Consider the following 24,813-nt stretch of genomic DNA (forward strand, 5'->3'; position numbering starts at 1 on the left):
GAAACCCTTGCCATTTCTGGAGAAAAATAATCTCATGGAAGACTAATCTAAGAGGAACAGCACCTTTTTTTTACGTCATAATTTCTTCTCAAAACTATATTATTTTGCATAATTTTTTAGAAAATAATTTCTTGCTAATCTTAACATAGCTGCTGCAGACTAATTTCCCTTCACATGGTACAATGGATGAGGACCCCTTAATTCCCCCTTTAATAACATCATAGATTTCCCTGTCTGACATAGTTAAACAGGTATAACATTGAGCACATTCTAGGAGTGAATATGTGGATGCCAAACATCCTTGGTTTACTAAGATGTGTACCTGATATCTACTAGTCACTGAGGCAGTTGAAAAAAAGAGTACTAGTGTATCACAAAAGAAAGGGCTCTTCATCTAACCATGAAAACTGTCACATCTTTGCTGTTTGACACCACTTTCAAGGTTAAGTGCTGTTGTAACTGATAAGACCTTCAATGACCCTCCACTGGAGTCTAAGTCTTCAATGACTGCAATGCATTGAAGAAGCTGAACAGTTTTTATGCATCTTTACATTCAGACAAGTATAATAGGCCACTTTAATCCTCCTACTCCCGCTGATGCATGTACAATTCCTAAACACTTACATTAATCCCAAAATTAACAAGACAATTACACTCACTGATGAGAAAACAAACCACACTGCACCAAAATGCCTTTTTCATCCCTGCAGCACTTTTTTAAAGATCAGATCCCATGCAATACTAATATGCTCAAAGGCTTTACCTCAGTCTCAAACTTACCACAAACTACAGCAATATATGACTGCTTTTGCATACCACCTAATATGTGTTTACCATAAACCTTACTAAGATAACTGAAATACCATCCATTTTATCATAATGGTCCCAAGGCACTTGCTTGTTCTTTACAAACTGAATGTTCTGCCATAACATGGACATGTTAGCATCAGTGTGCACAATGGGCCTCTTCAGCATGGTCAAATGCTGACGCCATGTCTAATATGTACATCTTACTCTCACCATTAAGCTTGTTAAATGGTGTTGTGTATCACTTTTTTTTTTCCAAGTCCAATTAGCTGCATAGGTCAATTCATCTGTATCTCTGTTAATTATATCTCTGTTTTGTATGACACTGCCTTGCCTTGGTCTTATATAGTATTTCTTAACTTTGTTATCATTTCTCAGCCTGTCATGATTATAAATGCCTAGTACTGTGCCTTGTATATTCTGAGTAATGTGCACCTCTGCTTTATATTGTGGTTTAATGGAATGTCTTTGGACTGGACTGTGGATGACATTGGTCCAATTTGAATTAGTTAATTGCTGCAGTTACCAGGAAAACAAACAACCAAAGCAGAAGCACAGCTTGCAAACTGTACCCTAATTTCAAACTTCTTTGCTTTATAGCTTACAGTTGATTGGAGCAACAAGAAGAAATGTACGCTGGAGAAGTTAGAGGTGAAAGTATAAAGTGTTAAATCAAATTTTTTGTTATAATTATTTTATAAAATTGAGAATTCTCTTAAAAAGGGACTGTGTGTTATCAAGTGAAAATATTACATTGCGATACATGTAATCATTTGGTTTTATATATAACTATAATTTATAGTTGGGCTTTAATTGGTTCTTAGAGTACACACATTGAAAACAAACAATTCTGTGTAAAATTTGGTATACTGAAGAGAAGTCATTTGTTGATGGTAATGGATATACTCAGTTATAGGTTTCAGCTATGTGCGTACCAATGTAATTATTGCTTACCTATCTGTGCAGCTATTGAGGTGTACATGTGTAAAAATGCTTATTTATTTTGCAGATGAATAGTGTTTAGTCATTGTAGTGGCTACCTGTTTGTGTTATTAAATAGCAGTTTGGGTGATCTGATTTCAAGTCTCATCTGAGCCATATTGTATTTCCATACAGCTTTTTGGGTATCTTGTCACATTGCAGCTTGAGAACTGTCAAACAATGATGTCTGTCTAGACAATATATGTGGTAGCCGGCTATGTGGAACTGCAGACATGTCAAAAACACTGAATGATCAGAGGTATAGTTCTTTGTATTTTAGGGCAGTTTATTTAGATCAACAAAATTTCTGTAATGTCAGTAAAAACATGTAGGAAAAATATCGTGAATTATTTTAGGATACTGAAATATACTCTGAAGACCAGCACTAGGAGTTATCCATATGCAAAACAAGTAAGTAATTTTCTGTTTACAAACATCATGATGCACATACATTACCTGTGTTATTTTAAAGAACTGTATTTGAATCTGTCAGTTATTTAAAAATAGAAGAAATACTGAAACAAGTCAAACACTGCTCTGACAGTGTAGTGTTTTCGTAAGACAACTGAAATTTTGTGCTGCAGCCTTACGACATACTCTTCTGCCCTTGAGGCTTCATCACTTCAGTTGCAAAGGTCGGTGAATCAACCATATAGCTAATGCTACCCTTAATGTGGGAGCCTGCAGCTAGGATGTAAAATCTGAGCAATTATTGGATGGGTTCAGAATGTTCTAAACAGAATATGCAGGTAAATTATTATGCCCATTAAGTGCAGCACATTTATGCTGTTTATAAACACTGAAAGTACATTCTATGGTGATTATTTGACTGAAGCATATGTGCAGTTCAAAAGGTCACTGATTACACTTCTTTTCATGACAAAGCAGAAGCAATCTTCTATGTGGACAGGAGAGTTAAAATCAAGTTGTTTTGTTCTTCAAGTATGAAGAGACTGATTAGTTACTGGAGAAAATGGACTGTATTGTTCTCTTGTCATTCATTGTCAGGTTGTTGTGAATGCTACATATATGAAAGTAAGAGACTCAACACATATAAAATGGATTATGAGTCATCTCACTTAGCTCACTAATGATACCAGAAGCCCAGTAAATATGTATCAGAGATTATCTGGTGGTGTGAACTTTGGCTGTAGATGATTGTCACTGTTAAAGTGACACCCTGACTCTGAGTACAAAACTGGAAAAAGGGGTTGTGGATGGATGGGTGGATGGAGGATGGACAGATGGATGATGTAAGTTAATGTGTTTTTAGATCATAATGAGTAATACAAACAGGGACACCGATCAAAAATTTGCACATAAATCTACATTAAATAGTTTATAACAAAACACACCTCACAAGCAGTTCATGATCATGCATGCTGTTTTAGGAAGCACTCTTACAATACAAGCTGTACCACCCCTATTAGCAACAGGCTACACCACCCCTGTGTCATAGAATGGCTAACAGGGTAATGTGATCAGATGTGCTATAGGACAGCAATGAAACCTAAGAATAGGAGACATCACATACCTAAAAAAAAACTACTGCTATGTATTGCTGGGCTAGAACTTGCCTGGTGAGAGGGTGTTCAGTCTAAGCAGTATGCCTATAAATATTGCTTCTTAAGTGTTTCTTTAGTGGGTTTCTGGACTCCTGTATTACTGTTGTCTTTCCATATTAATCATACAATTCAGTTGTTGTTGTTATTAATTTAGCATACATTTACTTCTGGATTTTGATAGGCAAAATCATAATCTGCATCTTCTCTCTTGCCAAAAGGAAGTCCACAATTGCCACAGTCAGCTACACAGTTAAACCATACATGAGGATAGCCTGCATACACAGTGCAGAACTGTGCTAACTAACATTTTATCCAAAGACAATAGGGCAAGCTAACACTACACAGTTAATCTGGATGTGGTGGATGTCCATTAAACAGCAAATTAAGAAAACAATACTGCTACAATACAAAAAAAATGCATGGCTATAAAAGAAACAACACAATAAAGGAAATCAAATTGCAGAAAAGGAGCTGATACACAACTGAGATATCTTTCTTATTTACCCGGTCTCCTCTGGCTCGGACAGGGGTAATGCTATGACTGCATAGTTGTTTTTTGTGATATTTTTATTGCTAAATTGCTATAATCAGCATGCATAATCCATTTTACCAGTCCTAGTCCACAGCATTTTAGACAAACTCTTCCTGAGAGTAAATCTTTTACAATGTGCCTGTTGTAATATGGAATGGAACATAAAATGTACCTGCTATACTGCTGATCAGTACAGAATATTTAAAGAGCACCTGCTGTACTATGGATTAGGATATATAATTTACAGTATTCTTGTTATACTGCTAATCAGAATACATGATTTACAGTGTGCCTGCTGTTGTACTGTGTGTCAGAAACACATGATTTACAGTGCGCCTGCTGTTTTAGTGTGTCAGAAACACGATTTACAGTGTGCCTGCTGTTGTACTGTGTGCCAGAAACACATGATTTACAGTGCGCCTGCTGTTGTACTGTGTGTCAGAAACACATGATTTACAGTGCGCCTGCTGTTGTAGTGTGTGTCAGAAACACGATTTACAGTGCGCCTGCTGTTGTACTGTGTGTCAGAAACACATGATTTACAGTGCGCCTGCTGTTGTACTGTGTGTCAGAAACACATGATTTACAGTGCACCTGCTGTTGTACTGTGTGTCAGAAACACGATTTACAGTGCGCCTGCTGTTGTACTGTGTGTCAGAAACACATGATTTACAGTGCGCCTGCTGTTGTACTGTGTGTCAGAAACACAAGATTTATAGTGTGCCTACTTTACTGTGGATCACAACACATCATTTATCATGTGTCTCTTGTACTGATGGTCAGAACAGATCATTTACAATGTGTCTGTTGTACTATTAACTAGACCAGATTATTTACATAATAAATAATAAATATAATTTACAGTTCTATACTGTGGATCAGAACACATAATTCACAGTATAGCTATTATACCTATTATACTGTGGGTTAGGACACATACCAAGGGATTCATTAAGATCCCCAGTGTGGGCCATATAGCCTGCACTAAAAAGGCACTGCTTTCATAATACCCCCTTTTCCAATTCACAGATGCATTAGCCACAATGGGGAAAGACCTCACATCTGCTTAATTTGCATGTCTATGAATTGAAGCTAACTACTGCAAAGTGCAGCTCAGCTTTTCTTGTGGTAGCTAACTATGGCTGCTACATCATGTAAGCACTTGCATCCCTCTACTCTTAGTCACTCTCATGCATACACAAGCACACAGTAAAACATATGCACGCGTCCATGCACGAACGCGTCCGTACACACACACACACACACACACACACACACACACACACACACACACCACATACACCATACCTGTTCCACCTTCTCCTTTTCCCCTGCCCAGTTAATTCTAAGATGATTGCAATCAGTCCTGAATGCTAGACATGTGAATTCCACACTTCATATCTTTCAGTAGGGTATTCAGTAGGACAGAGGCTGCTTTCAAAGTTGAAAGATATGCTTAATATTTCCTCTCTCCCCCTTGTACAATACAACTTGTTGTAGGAATTGCATAATGCCTCTGATCCCCAATATATAACAAAAAAAGTCCCATAAACCCTGTTTAGCAGTTAGTGCAGTAGGCTAATGCAAGAGTTATTTCTTTCATAGGTGAATGGTTCAAATCCATTTTTCCCATTTGTTTTAAACATTTATACCTAAGTGTATACATTAGTCACAAGTAGCACAGAAGGCCTATATTCTCTGTGAGAAGTAGAAGGGTGTAGGGTTTGAGGTCTACTTTGTGCCATTTTAGGCGCATTACTTTTCCCTAGTGTCTTGTGTTTGCTCTCACCGTTTATTTAAATTTGTGCATTCAAGACATTCCATATTAAATATCTCTGGTGTTTCCCCCCCCAGTTCTAATATTGTTTATAGGTTCACAGGTGTGTACTAAGCTAATGGCCCTGGAGCCTTTACAAGCCTAGCCCATAGGATTACACTGGCATGGTGCCACCCGACCTTAGTTTCCAGTGCCTCTGTCGAATAGAGCCACTGGAGTGATCACTGGGGTGAATTTTTTATTTCCCATCCACTCATCAAGATTTCTCTTGAAGAGGGCCAGTGAGGTGCTCTGTTTGACATGTATGGGAAGTCTATTCCATAGCATGGGCAGTCTCTGGGTTATGAACCTGTCTCCCCAGCACATCCTGTTGATTGTACTAATAAGGTTGAGGTCTCTGGAGCATGTGGTGTGGAGGAATTGGGATTTCTTTAGATGCAGCATTTCTAACAGAGCTGGGTCAGACATGGCTTTGTAAGTTAAGCAGAGATCACCTCTAAGTAGGCGATATGAGACAGAGAATTGTTGGAGTTTTTTGAGTCTGTCTATACAGGACAAGTGTTTAAGGCCTAGGATCCTCTTTGTGAGGTACTTTTGTGCCCTCTCCAGTTACTGCAGGTGTCTAGTGAGGTACATGCCAAATGGGGCATTGTACTCGATGACTGGCCTAATGAGGGAAGAGTAGAGAGAGACAATGACCTCTTTCTTCCTGGATGCAAAACCCTTAATAATGAGATGTGCCACATAGAAGGACTTTCTGACCGCAGTGGCAGTGTAGTGGTCAAAAGAGCAGTTGCTGTCAACCTGTATTCCCAGATCTCTTATGATGCTTTCTATGTTCAGTTGACTACCATCGATGTGATAGTTCATGGGAACTGGGTTTCTTCCCAAGGGGATAACAGCACATTTTTTTGGCATTGAGCTTAAGGACATGGCTCTGACACCAGTCGTTGGTCTCAGTGATGCCTTTCTGTAGGATGTCAACATCACTTGGGGAGATAATAATGGCTACCAACTTGCAATCGTCTGCAAACTTTGTCAGCCAGAATCCCTTCGTGTTGGACTGGACTTCTGAGAAGTAGATACTAAACAGGAGAGGACCCAGGACCGATCCCTGTGGGACTCCACTCGTGACTGGTCTGCAGTCTGACTTGGAGTCAGCTACTTTCACACTGTGGGTTCCATTTGTGAGCCAGTTTGCAACCCACCTAGTGATATAGCGGTTGATGCCTAACTTAGTGAGTTTTTCTATGATTCATGATTGGGGAATGGTATCAAAGATCTTGGCCAGATCAAGGTAGGCTGTATGAATCACCTTGCCTTCATCCACAGCTCTGGTGACTGACTTAAAGAAGTTGACCAAGTTGAGCAGGCATGATCTAACCTTCACAAAACCAAACTGTGTGGGATCCAGAGTTTGGGATTCCCTATATCCTTGTTTATTAGGTCCATGATGATGTATTCCATAGCTTTGCATATCAGACTTGTCAGGCTAATGGGGTGATAGTTACCAGGGTCTGTATTCGCTCCTCCTTTGTGTAGATGGATGACTATAGCAGTGTGCTATTTGGTAGGGACAAAGCCTGAGGTGAGGCTGTGATTAAACAGGGCAAACAGGTGAGGTGCCAGTTCACTCTGCAGTTCATGTAGAACACAGCCAGGGATATTGTCAGGTCCCATAGAACAGGGACAGTGCTATTTTAACCTGTGCAGCAGTAAAACTGAGTGCCTGGCAATCTACTAGTATTGTGATTGGTCCTTTGGTGGGGGGAGAGGGGTAAATTTAGCACTGAATCTTTCAGCCAGTATATTGGCAATATCTATTGGCTCAGTATAGGAGGTACCATTGTGCAGCAGCTCAGACCAAATCTGGATATTGCCATGGAGATTCTTTACATAACTATAGAGGGCATTGTGGCTGTCTTTACTATCTGCTGCAATTCTGTTTTCATAGCTAGCTTTAGAGGATTTGATGTGGGATCTCAACTTTTTGTTGAGGCTGATAAGGGGGGATTTTCCAGTCTTGGAACTTCACCTTATTCTGCATCAGTTTCCTCCTTCTGTTGTAGAGTTTGTTTATGGCAGGGGACCACCAGATTGGCTTCCTTTTTTTGGAGGGGAGCATCTTGGTTCTATTGGGTATGGTGAGATCCATGCATTTGTGTACGTGTTCGTACAGTACATTGGTGTATGATTCAGTGGTCATGCAACTATTCTCCATTTGCATGGGTGCCTGAAGTTAGCCACCTCTGTTGTTAGAGCCAAAGTTAGCTTTGGAGAAGTTTTTCATGGTGGTTACCTTTCCGTGGGGTTGGGAGGGTTGTGGATTTCCAAGGTGTTTAGTTTGTGGTCAGATCTAACCAGGGAGGAGTTGACTATTGGTGTAGAGCAACGGTCATCCATGTTAGTAATGACCAGGTCAAGGATGTTGGCATCTAGTGGGGGTATGAACGAGTTGGTCCAGGGCATTGGAATTAATGAATTCCAGGAAACATTGAGCAACTGAATTATTACATGAGTAGTTTTCCCAGTTAATGGAGGGGTAGTTGAAGTTGCCTAGTATGAGTGTGCTAGGTTGGACCCTAATATTCTCCAGGGTGCTTAGGAACGTGGAGTGAGTGTCTTGGGACATGGTTGGGGACCTATAGCAGGCTATGACCTGAATCACTGTCTTACCCAGTGTTAGCTGCACCTGAAGTATCTCTGATGTGTTATGTTGGGCTACCAGTCTGGAGGTATGCGCTTTCTTTATGAATATGGAAACACCACCATCTTTGGAGCTTCGGTCCAAGCTCAGGGGTCCAAAGATGTGGCATGAGTTATAGCCTGGTAGTACAGGGGTGCTATTTGTTGCCTTGAACCAGGTCTCTGTTACATCAAAATGTCGATGTTCTTCATTTTAAAGAGTGCTTCGAGTGAGTGCATTTTGAGATTTAAACTTCTAGCATTGAGCAGTATGACCCTCAGATTGCATTTGTTTGTAGCTGTTACAGTGGTAACTTGGTCTTTGGAACACTGCCTAAAAAAGGCACTATAGGGGTGGCAAGAGCCTTGGCCAGTATCTGGAAGCCCAGGGATGGCAAGTGCAGGCCATCTATGGCAAAGCTTCGAGATCTGTCAACCATGTCATCCCAGGCAGACAAATACTGGATCCCCTTAGAATGGCACCAGAAACTTAGCCAATTGTTGAAATCAATCATTTTCTGCTAGTACTGTGGTATCATTCTGGGTGATGGTAGGATGCTGCTCAGGGCTAGGGTCGTACCCACCTGGGCAACATAAAGAGCTCCTCCATGTCTCTTTTCATGTAGTCCAGGGAGGTACGTCTCAGGTCATTCACACCCACATGTACAATGACAGAGTCATATCTGTACCTGTTGTTGAGGGACCTGAGTGTGTGCGCTAAATGCTGGATCCTGGCACCTGACAGGCAGCTGACTGTTACTTTCTCCTTATTCAACCTAGTGAGTGAGACATCAGTGTGCCTCACTATCAAGTCACCTATGACTAGTGTGCTGGTCATACTGTTTTGCCTTAGGGGCTTTGGTTGAGTGGCACACTGTTTAGGAGAGTTATGTGTCTCATGATTAGATTTGTGTTGTGGTGGTCGAGTGCATTTCTGCCATGGAGGTCTCTGCTATTTGGGTAGATTTTTATTGAGAGCCCCTGCGAAGGTGAGTGTGTGGTTTGTGTTTCTTATGTGAAGCCAGTGCTGGTGTGTGTTCTGGAGGGCTATGTGTTCCATGTGGTGTGGTGCAAGTGTTGACCTTCTCCTCTTGACCAGCTATTCTGGTCTTGGCTGGAAAGTGTGTGGCTTCCAATTTGGATATATAAGTGCATCTCTCGCAAGTCTGAGCATTGGGTGGTAAGAGGAGAGGGTTATCGGTGTACATGAGGCAGTTGCTACATTGCGTCACGATGCCCAAGTTCACCAGGTTAGCAGGAGAAAGCACAGGGAACTGACCTTTAGACATGCCTGGAGCAGCGGGCATTAATAATAATTACTGGAGCTATTTCCTTGTAGAATGTTTAGTGCTAGTAGCACTTTTGTGTGATACAATAATTGCTACAAGAAGTCTGGTATGGTAAAGTGCTAGACTAATAAGCTAATAAAAGTGCAGGAGAGGAGACAACTAGCAGATCTAAGGGAAAAATTGAAGAGCAGACTTTGGCACCTCTCAGAAGCTTACAAACAGTTCTGGATACAGCAAATCTGTATCTGGACTAGACTAGTTACAGGAAAGGTGGGAAACAAGCACAATGCAGGCTTTTAAACCAGAAAGTTGAAAGAGATGGAAAAACTGTCCAAACGGTCAATAAACTACAAATTCTGGGCCAGAAACCACTCCTCTTGTGGTAGATAGGCTACCTAGTGCTTACCACTCCCACTGACAACTAGAAGGCTTCCCTCTGATACAGGGAGGCTGGGGGTGCTCAGAAGCTTGCAAACAGTCATGGATACAGCAGATCTATAACTGGACTAAACTAGTTATAGGAAAGGTGGGAAAGAAGCACAAATGCAGGCTTTTATGGTACAAGACAAAGGAGTTGTCCTTCATGGCTTGTGTGCTCTGATCCCAGTACTGTTAAAGCACCGTTAAGTAAAATTATATGAGTTATTCCTGGTGGCACCCCCTCCCCCGTGACAGATTAGCCTGCAATGGTTGCTCACGCCTATCATCCTTCCTATTTTTCTTCTACTGCCAAGCCTACTAATTAAACATGAGTCATCTGGGTAGTAGTCAGGGCTATGTTGCTTTATGCCACAGGACTGTGATTGCCTCTTTTTTTTTTTTTGACTTGCTATTCAGAAATTTAATGTGCAGCTCTTTATGAATTTTGTCCCCAAAAGTGTACTCCAAGTACAGTTTATTATGGAATGTTCTCATTTGAAAGGGAGGATATGGTAGTTTTTTATCTATGTGTATTCCTAATTTCTTAAATTTTCTTAAAGTTCTCTCATTTTGGCACACAGAAAGCCCATCTTTTACTTAGCAGTCCACCAGCAGGAAGTATGCAGACACCTCCTAGATCTATTGTATTAAAAGTTCTAGTTTTAAAGATAGCCTGCTCACAATCAAAGTTTGCCCAAAATATCATCAGCTTTGGTAATGACTATACCTATGATAATGATGGCCACATATAAGACTTTTTAACAAAACAGCTTTAAACCAAGCAACTTTAAAATCCAGCTTATCCTGCTAATCTCAAAATATTTTTACAGTCTGGCCAAAGCATATTTAACAACCTGGAAGAAGCCATTGCTTTTGTAAAAAAACAGTACTGTTGTAACATTTGCTGAAGGTAAGGATAGAATTGCTGTTTCACAAAAAGGAACAACAAAAAAATCCTCTGGATTGAAGCTACCAAAAAAAAGCAGACATTACACAGTTTACAATCAAATCTTCCAGAAACACCTGAACTAATGTAGTGCAGTCTTGTGTTTTATTACTATTCAGGCTTAATCTTCATCTATTTCATACAGAATTAATCTCTCAGCTCTATTACAAAAATATATAAAACCCTTTCATGAATAAATAATAATGGTGTGTGTGTGTGTGTGTGTGTGTGTGTGTGTGTGTGTGTGTGTGTGTGTGTGTGTGTGTGTGTGTGTGCGCGCATATATATTTATGTGTGTGTAAATATACAGCTCTTTGCATGTACGGCCATGGTGATGCAGAAATTAGCATTATCGCCTCACAGCAAGAAGTTCTCTGGCTTGATTCCTGGCTGGAGCTTCTTCTTTGCAGAGTCTGCATGTCCTCTTTACAGTCAAGACATGCAGGTAGGTGTGCATGCTTCTGTGAAGGTTGGTGGCTGGGCTGGTAACGTGACACCATAAAAACTCCACTGCCAATCAATCTGCAGACTGGTGATCTGCTGTGGTGACCCCTAATGGGAGAAGTGAAAGACATTGCTTTACTAATAACATGGTTGACTTGGATATAGTAACTTTTTTATAACTTATTTATTTATTTATTTACTTTTGTTTAAAGGAAAATTCCAACTGGACAAAGGTCCTTTTTCAGCGGAGGCCCGGGGAGAAAAGCTCAACAAGTATAAATAAGTAAAACATTCAAGAGTAATTGAGTTTACAGTAATGAGGATGACAAACTATGAAACAGAGCATATAGGTCCATTATAACTGAGTAAGGAAACAAAACATACAATAAATCAGAGCAATAGGCACTTGTAGCAAATTGAAGAGACAAAAATAAAGAAACATAAGTAATTAAGCTGAACGGCATGTGGTACTGCGGTCTTATATGTTCAGTAGCAGATAATAAAAAAACTGTACTATTTGGGATAGGAGTTTTATTAGCTGGGATTGGAGCAAAGGCAGAGCCAGTGAATTTTTAGGTGAGACCTGAGTGCAGTTTTGAATTGACTACTGGATGGTAACTTGGTTATCGAGGGGAGTAGGTTGTTCCATAGTTTGGATATGGCACAGGAAAATAGAGCTTATCCTGCTATAGATTGTACCAGTTGGCAAATATTCACTTTTCCTATCATACAGGTGGTGAGTTTTGACCCCCGGGGTGGAAATTATAAGAATTTTATAGAGAATAGGGAAGATGAATGGCAATTTGGCTTCATATATTCTACCAGGTTTGAATGATACAGTCAACATTGAGTGTTTTTGGCGGCCATGGTGGTGCAGTGGTTAGCATTGTTGCCTCACAGCAAGAGGTTCTCCGGTTCGATCCTTGGCTGAGGTGCCTTCTGTGCGGAGTCTGCATGTTCTCCCTGTGGACGCGTGGGTTTCCTCTGGGTGCTCCGGTTTCCTCCCACATCCAAAAGACATGCTGTAGGTGGATTGGACACTCCAAATTGGCCCTAGGTGTTAATGTGTGCATGTATGTGCCTTCAGTGGAAGGTCAGGCGCTGGGCTGGCAACTCGACACCGTAAAACTCCACTGCCAATCATGAGCGGACAGACTGTGGTGACCCCTAACCAGGAAAAGCCGAAAGATGAAGAAGAAAAGTGACTATTAGAAGTTAGTCTGTTTTACTGTTTTTTTATCAAATTGTACATGTTTTTTAAGATTGGAATTAGGAATTTTTGATGTAAGGTGCTGACTGTCTCAGAGTTAATTGTACTGATTATTTAAATGTTTATGATTTTAACAATGGTGTTTCTGAGGAAGTCTTTGTGATGAATAGCGCCTATTAAAGTTCAACTATGCTAAAAACTACAACTTTGGACTCTGCCTCTGTGCTTTATTGGTATTTTTTAGTTCATTAGGTCCAGAAATATAATGGTGGACAACAAGCCATTGTTTCTATGATGAAGGATCGCGTTGGTGAAAGAGAGCAAGGTGGTAGTAGTGCTGTGATATGGCCTGAAGCCAGTTGAGTTTTGGAGAGGAGATTGCTAGCTATGAGGTAGTTTAATACCTGAGAATTAATACATTTTTCAAGGATCTTGGAGAGTGGGGAAAGGATGGCGATGGTAGTTGGAAAGATCAGTGGAGGAGCCGCCTTTGTGTAGGGGAATGATGAGTGAAATTTTCCAAAGAGAAGGTACATAGCTTTCTGATATGGAGTGGTTAATTAAAATGGAAAGTGGACAGTCTAGAGTGTCGGCTGCCATTTTTAGATTTTTTGAGGGAAAGTTGTCAGCTGCAAGTTTTGTGTGCTTAAGTTTTGTCAGAAGTCTTTTCATATAGGAGGTGGATACTGTGGAGAAGGTGAAAGGGAGGGATGTAGAATTAGGGTTGAGAGCGGGGGTAGGGGATGAGTGGTGTTGCTTGGCTAAGGATAGTATGGTTTCAGTGAAGTGTTTGTTGAAAGAGTCAGCAATACTGCTGGAGGAGGAGGAGATGTTAGGTGGGGGGGTGCATATTTTACCTGGGTGGAGAATAGAGTTTATTGTGGACCAGAATTTCTTAGGGTTGTGATGGGAAGAGTTTAGGGTGGGCTGATAGTAAAGGGCTTTATCTGTTTTTATTTGCTTTTTGACCTTGTTGTGCAATTCAATGAAGGATTGCCTAGTGGAGGGGATTTTGTTAGACTCCAGTGTTCCCAAGCTTTATCCCTAACTCTCATTAGTGCCTGGGTGTTTTTTTTGAAGCAAGGGGGAGCTTTTAGTTTTGACTCTGGCATGTCTTAGGGAAGCGTGGGTGTTTAAGATGTTGAGGAAGGTGCTATTGAAGAAGTGGACAGCTTCATTTAGATTGACGTATTTTAGTGGTGTCCAGTTACACTTTTGGAGGGAAGAGATAAAAGAGTGGGGGGTTGAAATTTTTTAAGCCTGAATAGTAAGAAAACACAAGACTGTATAACTTATTTAATTTTAAACAGTTTGGTAATATGTCCTTCGAGAATGTTCAAATTTTAATACTATTTTTTTAGTTCACTACAGTATATTTATTAATATATAAGATGAAGTTAGGAAGATAATTGTTAATGTTTTAATGCATGATTCTGAGTATTTAAAGTGCAGTTTGGTCTGTATTTTAACAATGAGTTATGATTACTAGTCAACAATATAGAAATATTTATACCCCTGTTATACAGTGTTAGATTCTCTAACTGTACTGTAGATGTATCCTGTGAAAACTAATAATAGCATACTGCTTTCCTTAAAAAAGGGGGGCAACTTAATATCAGTAGAAACCCCTAGGTTCCTGCCTAAGGCATGCTATTCCTAAAACAGATGATGAAGTGCTGATCTAACATGGTATATTCCACTGAGCTCTTCTGGATGAGGGCTTCATTTGGTTATTATTATAAAAATAGTTAGACTCTCTGACCATTTTTTGGTATTATTTAATTGTTTGTTAATTTACTGCATTTATTTACTGAGGTGGTCTGACTGGGTAGACAAGCTGCCCATTTTCAGTGGAGGCCCAGAGGAAAAGTTCTACAATAAACCATATAAATAGTAAAACAATACTTAATACATTTTAGACAATAAGCAGAAATATATTTTAGGTCAATAAAAGTTAGTCACAGTTTGATTTTTATACCTGATATGGGAAGAGTACAAAACTTTCATGCAGTCTTACATTTGAGTACAAGAAAAATAAAAACAGATTAATGATTTACATATATTCCAATTTGTTATAAAGCTTTATGGCAGAAAAAATGTAAATTGTGGGGCTGACAATAAGCTTAGTAGGTTTTCTTGAAGAACAAAGAGTAGTAGATCAGACTGTAGTAATACCAGGAGTAGAATAATAGCCATTTAGTAAGTTGAAAGGCGATATATATATATATATATATATATATATATATATATATATATATATATATATATATATATATATATATATATATATATATATATATACATATATATATATATATATATATATATATATATATATATATATATATATATACAGAGAGAGAGAGAGAGAAAGAAAGACTAGTGTCCAGGAAAAGAGGTTGAAAGTAAGGCAGCATTTAGGTTATTCCAACAGAGACTATCTCAGGATACTTAATTATGACTGGCGATGAGCTTGGTCTTGGTTTCCTAAGGAAAGAAAGAAGGAAGAGGTGCTGGTCAGTAATGTGACTTTTTACTTCATTGATATTCATACTGCTATGTTTCTAAGCCAATATGATTTATGATAGCAATTACTCATGGCTGGGTGTGGGTAATGTTGTATTTACCCACAGCTGGTGCGGTTTGGTCACAAGGAAAAAACAAGCCAACCATGGGTAAATCAGCATTGCCCACACCCAGCGATGAGTTATTGCTATTATACAATGAAAAAAAAAAATGACTTGCTTTTCTTGAATAATGTCCTTGTATAATGACGATGTGATGTTCTTCTGCTTTGTTTATATATCCAAGGTCATTCTTGATGTACTCTGCATGTGTATGTTGCTTTTGTTCCCAACCTCACACAGTACATCAGTGCTTTGGAAAGGAAGATCTCCATTGCTCTTTTTTTTTCCTTTTTTTAAAGGTTGAAAGTTATATACTTTAGAGGTATGAGAGAGACAGAATGGAGAAAATGCAAGGAAAATCAGGTATGTTTCTTTAGTTTTGAAAAGCATACCTGATTTTCCTAGTATTTTCTCTGTACTGTCTCTCTTGTGCCTCCAGAGTGTCCAGATTTCAAATTTTATTATTATTATTTTTTATGGTCAAGAAAACTAAAAAAATGTATACCATTTATTAACAGAAGAAAGTCTGGGTGACCAGACTTTTTTCTTTTGCTATATGCTCAATTTAGAACAGGCACACTGGTTGGGCTGACCAATCAGTGCGCGCATTTCTGAATATTAATGGACAGTCATTGCATAACTAAAGTGATACCACTTTTCATATTTAATTAATGACAAACTGGAGCATAAAATAAAATAACTACCTTATATTTTATTCCATTTTAATCAACAACTTTACGCAGAAAACTGCAGTTTTATACTTGAAATGTCAAACAATAAGACTTTGGTGTTGTGATGAACAGGCACTTATGTATGAATGTTAAATGTAATGACATAAAGGGTTTGTCTGTCCTAACAGTTTTGGCTTCCCTATATGTGTTTGTGCAGGAGATGGATTGATAGCTAGGGAAGCATGGAAGATCTATTAAAGAGTAATTATTAGATTTGATCATGCAGATACCTTTACTTTGATTAGTGTTGTAGTTGCAATAATAATAATAAGCAGTATTGTAGAGACTTAATATGTAGCAATAAAGTTTAAATAACAGCCACATCCCTGCTGATTAGTTCTGCTTAATTTTGATTAGAAGCTCTTTATTTAAGGTTTGATCAATTCTATTTTGTATCTTATTCTAGTATTACATTTGTTATAAGTTTTCTGTTCTGTTGGAGTTTTAAGAGTTCTTGGCTAGGGTCAGTTAAAAAACATTACCAATAATGCCTTTGTAAAGAATTATTTTACAAACTGTGAATAACATCAATTAATTAGTGGGAGGAGCTGAGAGACTGCATTGCTATTTTATTTAAAAATATCTGTAGTTATCTGAAGTGTTTGTGTGGTCTGCATTGCTCTGAGTATCACTCATCTCTGCATTTAATTTTGATTTGAAGCTCTTTATTTAAGGTTTGATCACTTCTATTTTGTATCTTCTTCTAGTATTACATTTGTTTTGTTTTAAGTTTTCTGTTCTGCTGGAGTTTTAAGAGTTCCCCACCCAACCACTGAGTCCTTGTTGTGTTCTTAAATTTGGTGGCTTTTGAGTTGCCCACCCCTACTATAAATCCCATTTTGGACACTCCTCCCAGTCCCATCTCATCAGCCTATTCTACTGCATAGAGAGAGATCATTTGGGAAGGCCCACCCCCTTAGTTTATCAACCTTAAATTATCGTGTTTCATCCCTTCCCACTTAACAAAAATAAATTGCACTTTATTCATCTACTTTTACTGAATTTGTGTTTCTTCTACTTTAATACTTTATTTTGCTTTTGCTGCCTGTTCTTAAAAGTACTCAGTTGTATTTATACTGCTGCATTTATTACTGCTTGTTAGTAGACTGATTAAATTGTAACCGTTATTGTAAGCCTTTTGGTTTAAGCACTTGGGCTTAAGATCAGTTGTTTTACATTAAGAAGGTTTGCTGTCTGCAGTCTTGTGGCAGGACAAGTAGCTTACATCCTTCTAGGTTGGGAGTTGCTGATTGAAGGCTTAGTGTCTGTTATTATAAACGTGTCTTAGTTCTGGTTTAAGCACTTGGGCTTCAGGCCAGGTACTTTACATTAAGAAGGTTTGTGGTCTGTACTCTTGTGGGAGGAGAGGGTAGATTCTGCCCTTCTGAGATGGGAATTTCTGGTTAAAGGCTTATTGCACCTGCTTATTTGAACAGTTTCTTTCTGAAATTGATGCACCTTGTTTTCTGTAGTATAGACTAGATTCAGACCTGCTGAATATAGCTTTGTTTGTATAACTTGAGCACTAATCCAGGCCATCTTTTTTGGAGAAGGTTCCCTTGCACCCTAGTGGCAGGAGTATGCAGTTAGAACTTGTCTGATTGAAGACCACTGAAACAGGGCTCAGTTTTACCTTTTTTAATGGTTAATTGGTTAATTTGTTTAAATCAGTTTGCTCGTTTGCTACTGTTATATAAAAAATGCACTTTATTCATCTACTTTTACTGTATTTGTGTTTCTTCATACTTTATTACTTTATTTTGCTTTTGCTACCTATTCTTAAAAGTACTCAACTGCATTTATTCTGCTGCATTTATTACTGCTTGTTAGTAGCCAGACTAAATTGTAACTGTTATTCTAAGCCTTTTGGTTTCAGAACTTGGATTTCAGGCCAGTTGTTTTACATTAAGATGGTTTGTGGTTTGCACTCTTGTGGCAGGACAGGTAGCTTACATCCTTATAAGTTGGGAGTTGTTGATTGAAGGCTTATTGTCCGTTATTTTAAAAGTGTCTTAGTTCTGGTTTAAGCACTTGAGCTTCAGGCCTGTTATTTTACATTAAGAAGGTTTGTGGTCTGCACTCTTGTGGGAGGATAGGGTAGATTCTGCCCTTCTGAGCTGAGAATTTCTGGTTAAAGGCTTATTGTGCCTACTTATTTGAACTGTTTCTTTCTGAAATTGGTGTGCCTTGTTTGCTGTAGCATAGACTAGATTCAGACCTGCTGAATCTAGCTTTGTTTGTATAACTTGGGCACTAATCCAGGCCATCTTTTTTTGGAGAAGGTTCCCCTGTACCCTAGTGGCAGGAGTGTGCAGCTGGAGCTTGTCTAATTGAAGACTGCTGGAACAGGGTTCAGTTATGAGCTTTTTTATTGGTTAATTGGTTAATTTGTTTAAATCAGTTTGTTCATTTGCTACTGTTATATTAAAAAAAGTTCTAGCTTGTTTTCCCACCTTTCCTGTTACTGGAGTAGTCCAGATACAGATTTGCTGTATTCAGGACTGTATTGTAGTTTCTGAGTTCACCAGATGTTTCTGTGTTAGAGGGAAGCCTCTCATCTTATCAGAGGGAGTGGTAAGCACTAGGTAGCCTATCTACCACAAGAGGAGTGATTTCTAGCTCCCTTTCAACTTTCTGCTTTAAAGAGCTGTGCTGCGCAACTAAGTTAGGGTAAACTATTACCAGTGCCAGAAAGTCTGCTCTTCAATTTTGTCTCCTTAGATCTTGCTAGTTCTCTTCTCTCTTGCATTTAACTAGTTTGTTCACCTAGCACTTTATCTGGTTTCTTGTAGCAATTATTGTAGCACACATAAGTGTTAACAGCACTAAACGTCCTATAACAAAACAGCTCCAGTACTTAATAATAAGGACCCTCCCTCCTGCCATGATAGATTGCCTGACATACAGTCTGCAGGAGACAGAGTATACAGATAGAGCTTTGAGGTGAGCTGCATAGGACATGATATTTATGCCCTGTATTCTTTTTATGAGGAAGTTTTGGGGACATTCCAATTGTTGTATGTGCCTAGTCAAATATATACCAAAGGTGGTGTTGTACTAAGTGTTGGGCCTGATGAAGACCAAATGCAGTGGATGATGACTTTCTTGGACCTAAATGCCATTCCCTTGTTTATAAGTTGAGCAACATAGAATGATCTCCCTACTATCTAAGATATATGCTGCCCGAAAGCCAGGTTGCTATCTACATACGTACCAAAGTCCCTGACTACTGGTTAGGGGTGTGTTATCAATGTGGTAATTTGCAAGGGGAGTTAACTTTCCCACTGGTAATATTATGCATTTCTTGGCATTGACTTTTAAGCCATAGCTTTGGCACTCATCATTTGTCTGTGTTCATCCCTCTTGTAGGATATTAGTGTCTTAGGGGATTCTCTAACTGCTCCTAGTTTGCAAATATCTGCAGACTTAGTCAGCTAGTGACCATTGACATTGGCCTTGACTTCTGAGACGTAAACGTTAAAAAGGAAATGACCCAGCACAGAGCCCAGAGAGGGGTTCTCTACTAGTGACTGGCCTCTTCATGTAGGTATTATCCCCTGTCCTAACTTCCTGGATCCAGTCTGAGAGCCATTTGCCTATCCAATGCATAACACAGGGGTTTATGTCTATATATCAGTGAGTTTGTTTACAAAGCACAAGTGAAGTATTGTATCAAATGCCTTAGTCAGGTCAAGGCAGGCAGTGTGCACAGTTTTGTCCTTATCCATTGCCTTGGTGACCTTCTCAAAGAAGTTCACCAGGGAGAGTAAGCATAATCTGCCCTTGAAAAAACCCAGCTGGGTTAGATCCACTGTTTGAATGTTTTCTAAGTCCTTATTAATCATTTTCATAATAATTTTTTCCCATAGTTTTGCATATAGGACTAGTCAGACATATGAGTCTGTAGTTCCCAAAACCCATTGATGGCTCAACATTGTGTAAAGGGATGACTGTTACAGTTCTACAGCCGCATGACACAAAGTTTGTCTGGAGGCTATGGTTAAGCAGTGTTCATCTGTGGATATTCCTAGAAATTTTGTGCGGTTGACGATTTATGTCTGAGCTTTACTTTGGGAATATATATTGAACATGGCTTTGTCCAACAGAGTTGTGTTTTTAGGGGTGAAAATCAGGATCTTGGATTTACTGGGGTTAAGGGATAGGTGGTCATTAATTATCCAGGAGTCAGTGGTGGAGAAAGCTGTTTGAGTTTTGAGTTGGGGTTCAGAGATAGAGTCAGTTGTGCAGACAATGGCTGAATTGTCTGCATATTGAATAAGGGCTCCAGTTGTCATAGATGCATGGAGATTATTAATGAAAATATTAAATAGGATGAGACCAAGTATGGAGTCTTGAGGAACTCCAGTAGAGGTGTTAAGATAAGAAGAGATGGAGTTTTGCCATTTGATGGCATTTTTCCTGTCTTTTAGAAAGCTTGAGAACCAGTTGAGAGTGGTGGGAGAAAGTCCAAAGTTTCTGAGTTGTGATAATAGTAATGGTGGGAAACTGTATCAAATGCCTTTGACAGAACTAAGAATATGGAGGATGCTATTTTACCAGTATCACAAACTTTGTTAACAGTATCCAAAAAAAGATATGAGGGCAGTTGTAGTGCTGTGGCCAGGTCTGAAACCATGTTGTGTACAAGAAAGAAGGTGGTTATGAATTAGGACATCATCTGAATGTGAATGCACTTTTTCAAGATCTTAGAGATAGGGGACAGGATAGCAATAGGACGAAAGTTGGAAATATCTTTGTTTTTGATGCCTTTGTGAAGTGGGGGAATGTAGGCTTTCTTCCATAATTTGGGCACATAAAATTCTTGAAAGTATCTGTTAAAAATAATATGTATAGGGAATGCAATGGCTTCAGCAGCAGCCTTTAGAAATATGGGGGGTGTATTGTCAGGTGTGTTAGATCAGGCTTTCAGCATAAAGAGCAGTCTTTTAATAGCTGAGGTAGAAATTAGGCTAATAGTGAAATTAGGGGTAGAAAGGATGTTAGGTTCAAGAGTGGATGAGGTGTTTGTAGAGATAGAGAAGGTGGAGGAAGTTTTTGGGGGAGCACTGTTACATGGGCTGTGCCTGTGCTGAGGAAAGGTAGCAGTTATGTCAGCTACAGAGTTTATGAAGAATGAGTTGAAGAGAAAGGCTATTTCATGAAGAGGTTTGTCTGGATGTGGACAAGGGTTGTTTTTTGTGCCAGGGTTAGGAGAGATGTGATGGAATTCCAGAATTTTGGGGAGTTTTGTTTATGGTTAGACTGCATTTTTGTATAGTAAGCCTTTTGTCTTTATGTACTAGTTTTGTTTTATCTTATTATGAAGCTGTTTAAAATGTATCATGATGTCCTGTTTTTTGTTAATATGATACTGTTTCCATGTTTTATCTATGAGGTGCACCAGATCTTTAGTAGGTTTGTTCAGCCATGGAGCACAGTTAGTTTTGATCCTTTTCAAGTGACGGGTGCATGGCTATTTAGAGTGTCCAAGAATCTAGTAATGAAATAGTGAACAGCACTGTCTAGTGGAAGAGTTTTTAGTTTGCACCAGTTAATCTTTTTCAGGGTATCAATATAGGTTAGAAGGTTGAATGTAGTTAGGTTCCTTATCTGTTTTTACTGCTGTTGGTTTTGGTAGGCTGAGGGGGAGTGGCAGATAAAGATGGGGAGGTGGTCACTCAGTGTGTCTGGAAGAGTGCCTGCTTCAGGTATTTTATTAGAGTGGGAGACAAAAGTCTAATCTAACTAGCCTATACTAATTCTACCAATGTTTCTGGGACTTTGAACCCTAACATATCTGCCAAAATCAGCCTTCATAAGACCATGTTGTATGTTTTTCTCTACACCTAAAAATCCTCAGTTTGGCTTTTCCCTCCTCTCTACCTTCTTCTCCACTATCTTTCTCACTGCAATCATTGGGTCAGTTGTGCACCATCTCCAGCACTTTCATATAGTATGACAGGAGTTTGTTCCCTCTAACCTGTCCAAAGCTGTGAATGTTCCATTTGTTCTTGTACACTAGCACTTGAAATCATATTCTCCAGTCATCTGTAATATGTCTTTCCTTCCATACTAGTGCCCTCAGGAACCATTAACCCACAACTCCCCCAAAATCTTGACCATATTTAATCGTATCAGAGTCTGCTGTTTTATTTGACTTTGTTTTCCTTACTGGTGTTCTTCTTCCTCTTCCATTGAAAGCTATGCATGGGCTGGTACAGCTTCTGTGAGACTGTCTTCATTCAGAAGTGCCATAAGTACTCCCTCCATCACCCATTGATGTTTTGTGAACTGGTGAACAGGTTGTTGCTGAAATCTCTCTTTAATGATGTCTGACAACTATTTTATTTTTCTTTTTGTCGTTACCTTGCACCTTGATAGAGTTTCTTTATGCTATCTGCTGAGTCACTTTCCAGTAAGCAACAGAGTGCCTCTGATGCCTTGCTCTTTGCTATTGTAACTATTCCTCTGTGTGTGACTGTGTGTGACTGTTAATGTAATTTTTGCCACCTTTATAGGTTTTGATGATCATATCAATCTATATTTTCTATTCCACAGAATGACCTTCCTAAAATGTTTAGATAATAGACTAAAAGTAATTATCTTAGATACAGTTATCTTAGCTGTAGTGTGTATATATATTTCCCCATTTCTGCATATTCAGTCTCTTTTTCCATGACTAATGAGGGGTTCAGGCACCTAGGCAGTGACACATTACTTTGTGGCACATTTGCTTGATGGCACATGGCTGAAGTGACACTCAGCTGCAGAGAAATATGCCTGATTCCCTGTGGACAAACAGAAACACACACTGTCATGCCCACAGCTTTAATAACCAAATGCATGGGGGCAAAAGAAGTAATGAGTGTTGTGCTCAGTGTACAGTACATACTTATGTAACTACAAGATGTAGACATGTGCTACAGTATGGAGGAAATCCTGCATGCTACTGTAGTCACATTATACTGTCTGCTGTCTCATGTTGCCTTGGAGGACATGGACATTATTTTTTTCCATATGCATTTGGTTATTGAAGTTGTGGGCATAGGACTACATTCTTCCCTTTGTCCACAGGGAATTTGCAACAGCCATATTTATCTGCAGCTGAATGTCACTTCAGCCATGTGTCCCCACTCAAATGTACCACAGGTAAATGTTTTGCTGCCTAGGCACCTGCACACCTAATGAGTCTTGAACTCTAAAACTGTTACCATTCACTAATCATTACTTAACTTTACATAGGATTGGTATTAGCCATTTGATCCTACTTATTTTTTTATTACTAATCTCTGGTTCATATTCTAGTTTTACTTATTATTATCTAGGATTTGTTCTCTATGTTATTGATTTTAAAATGTCCAAGTAGCTGTTTTATTTCCACTGGTAGCCTAGAAAGTTTGTTTTATAATGAAAGTGTAATGTTTGTTATTTGGAGTGGTATTTGCAATCTTCATTTGTTTACAAAGAATTTTAGATATGCTGTGCATTTGTGAGTATCTTTAAAATCAATAAAAATATTATGACATAATGGCATTTCCTTACACCTACTTAGGCTATATGAGGAAAAATCTATCCCCCTGCCTTGAAATTACAGATATGACAGTAGCAGACCATTTGTAATGCATGGAAAAATAGACTTCCCTCCTATATCTAAGATATAAAGCTTAAAAATTAATGTAAAGCTTGTATTATGCTAGGCTTGGTGGCTGAGGGAGACAATAAGACTGCTTAGCCTGCCTTTTAAGTGCCTTAACATTCTATCTTCCCCTCCATCCCTACCTTCACATTTCCTTACTCCACTTGTTCCACATCATCTAGGGATTCTCCTTCCACAACCCATTCCAGTTGTTTATTCCATGTGACCACATCCCTCTCTGTGAAAAATGGCTAGTAGAGATGCAGTGAGTAGGATGCCTTTACAATCTTCCCTGTGTCCCCTTCTGTGTCTTCTGTTGTCCATGTTCACAATAAACCATTCATGTTTCCATCACATAACCTTTTGCACTAATTACGTACCCATCTGTTGCTTCTTATTTCAAATGAGAACAGTTCTATCTTCTTAAGTGTACATTTATGTTAATTATTTGCATCCCTCCAATCTTTCTAGTAGTAGACCTCTGAATTATTTCCGACAACTTGATATCCATTACTTTATATGTCCTCCTAAACTACTTACAGTACTCAAGGTGTGTCTGACCAAGGCCTTGCACACTGGAAGTATTAACTCTTTGTTTCTGCACTTTAGTACCCTAAGGGTACACTGCAGTGTTCTGTTTGTTAATGTCACTGCCCTCTGACTTTACTCCCTATGGCCCAGTATAGGTGGTATCAACACCACCCAATTGTTTACTGTCTCTGTTGCCCTCATTTCCAATCCTCCAATATGATACTTCACATCAGAGATGTAGTTCAAGCGCAGAACTTGAATGCATTTATTTGAAGTGAACCTCAATATTCACCTTTCTGCCTGCTTGTTCAATCTTTTGAAATGCATTTCTAGACTATTCCATCCATCCTCCATTGTTGCACCCGTCTTTGTGTCATCAGTAAATGGTGTCATCAAGTTAGCTATTTCCTCAGGTAAGTCTAAGGCATGCACATTGAAGAGTACCAGACCAAAGTCAACACTCTGCAGTATTCCACTAATTATTTCCTGAATTCCTAATACCTTCCCTCTTACCATAGCCTTTTGTATCCTGTCATTAAATCATGTAGCTATTCAGTTACTCAGGCATTGTCCTTCTACCTACTCCCAACTTTTCATGTTAGCTTCTAGTGTAATGCAGTCAAAGGCCTTGC

This window comes from Protopterus annectens, chromosome 1.part0 (genome assembly GCF_019279795.1).
Source record: "Protopterus annectens isolate FY-2018-M chromosome 1.part0, PAN1.0, whole genome shotgun sequence".
NCBI classification, from domain to species: domain Eukaryota; kingdom Metazoa; phylum Chordata; order Ceratodontiformes; family Protopteridae; genus Protopterus; species Protopterus annectens.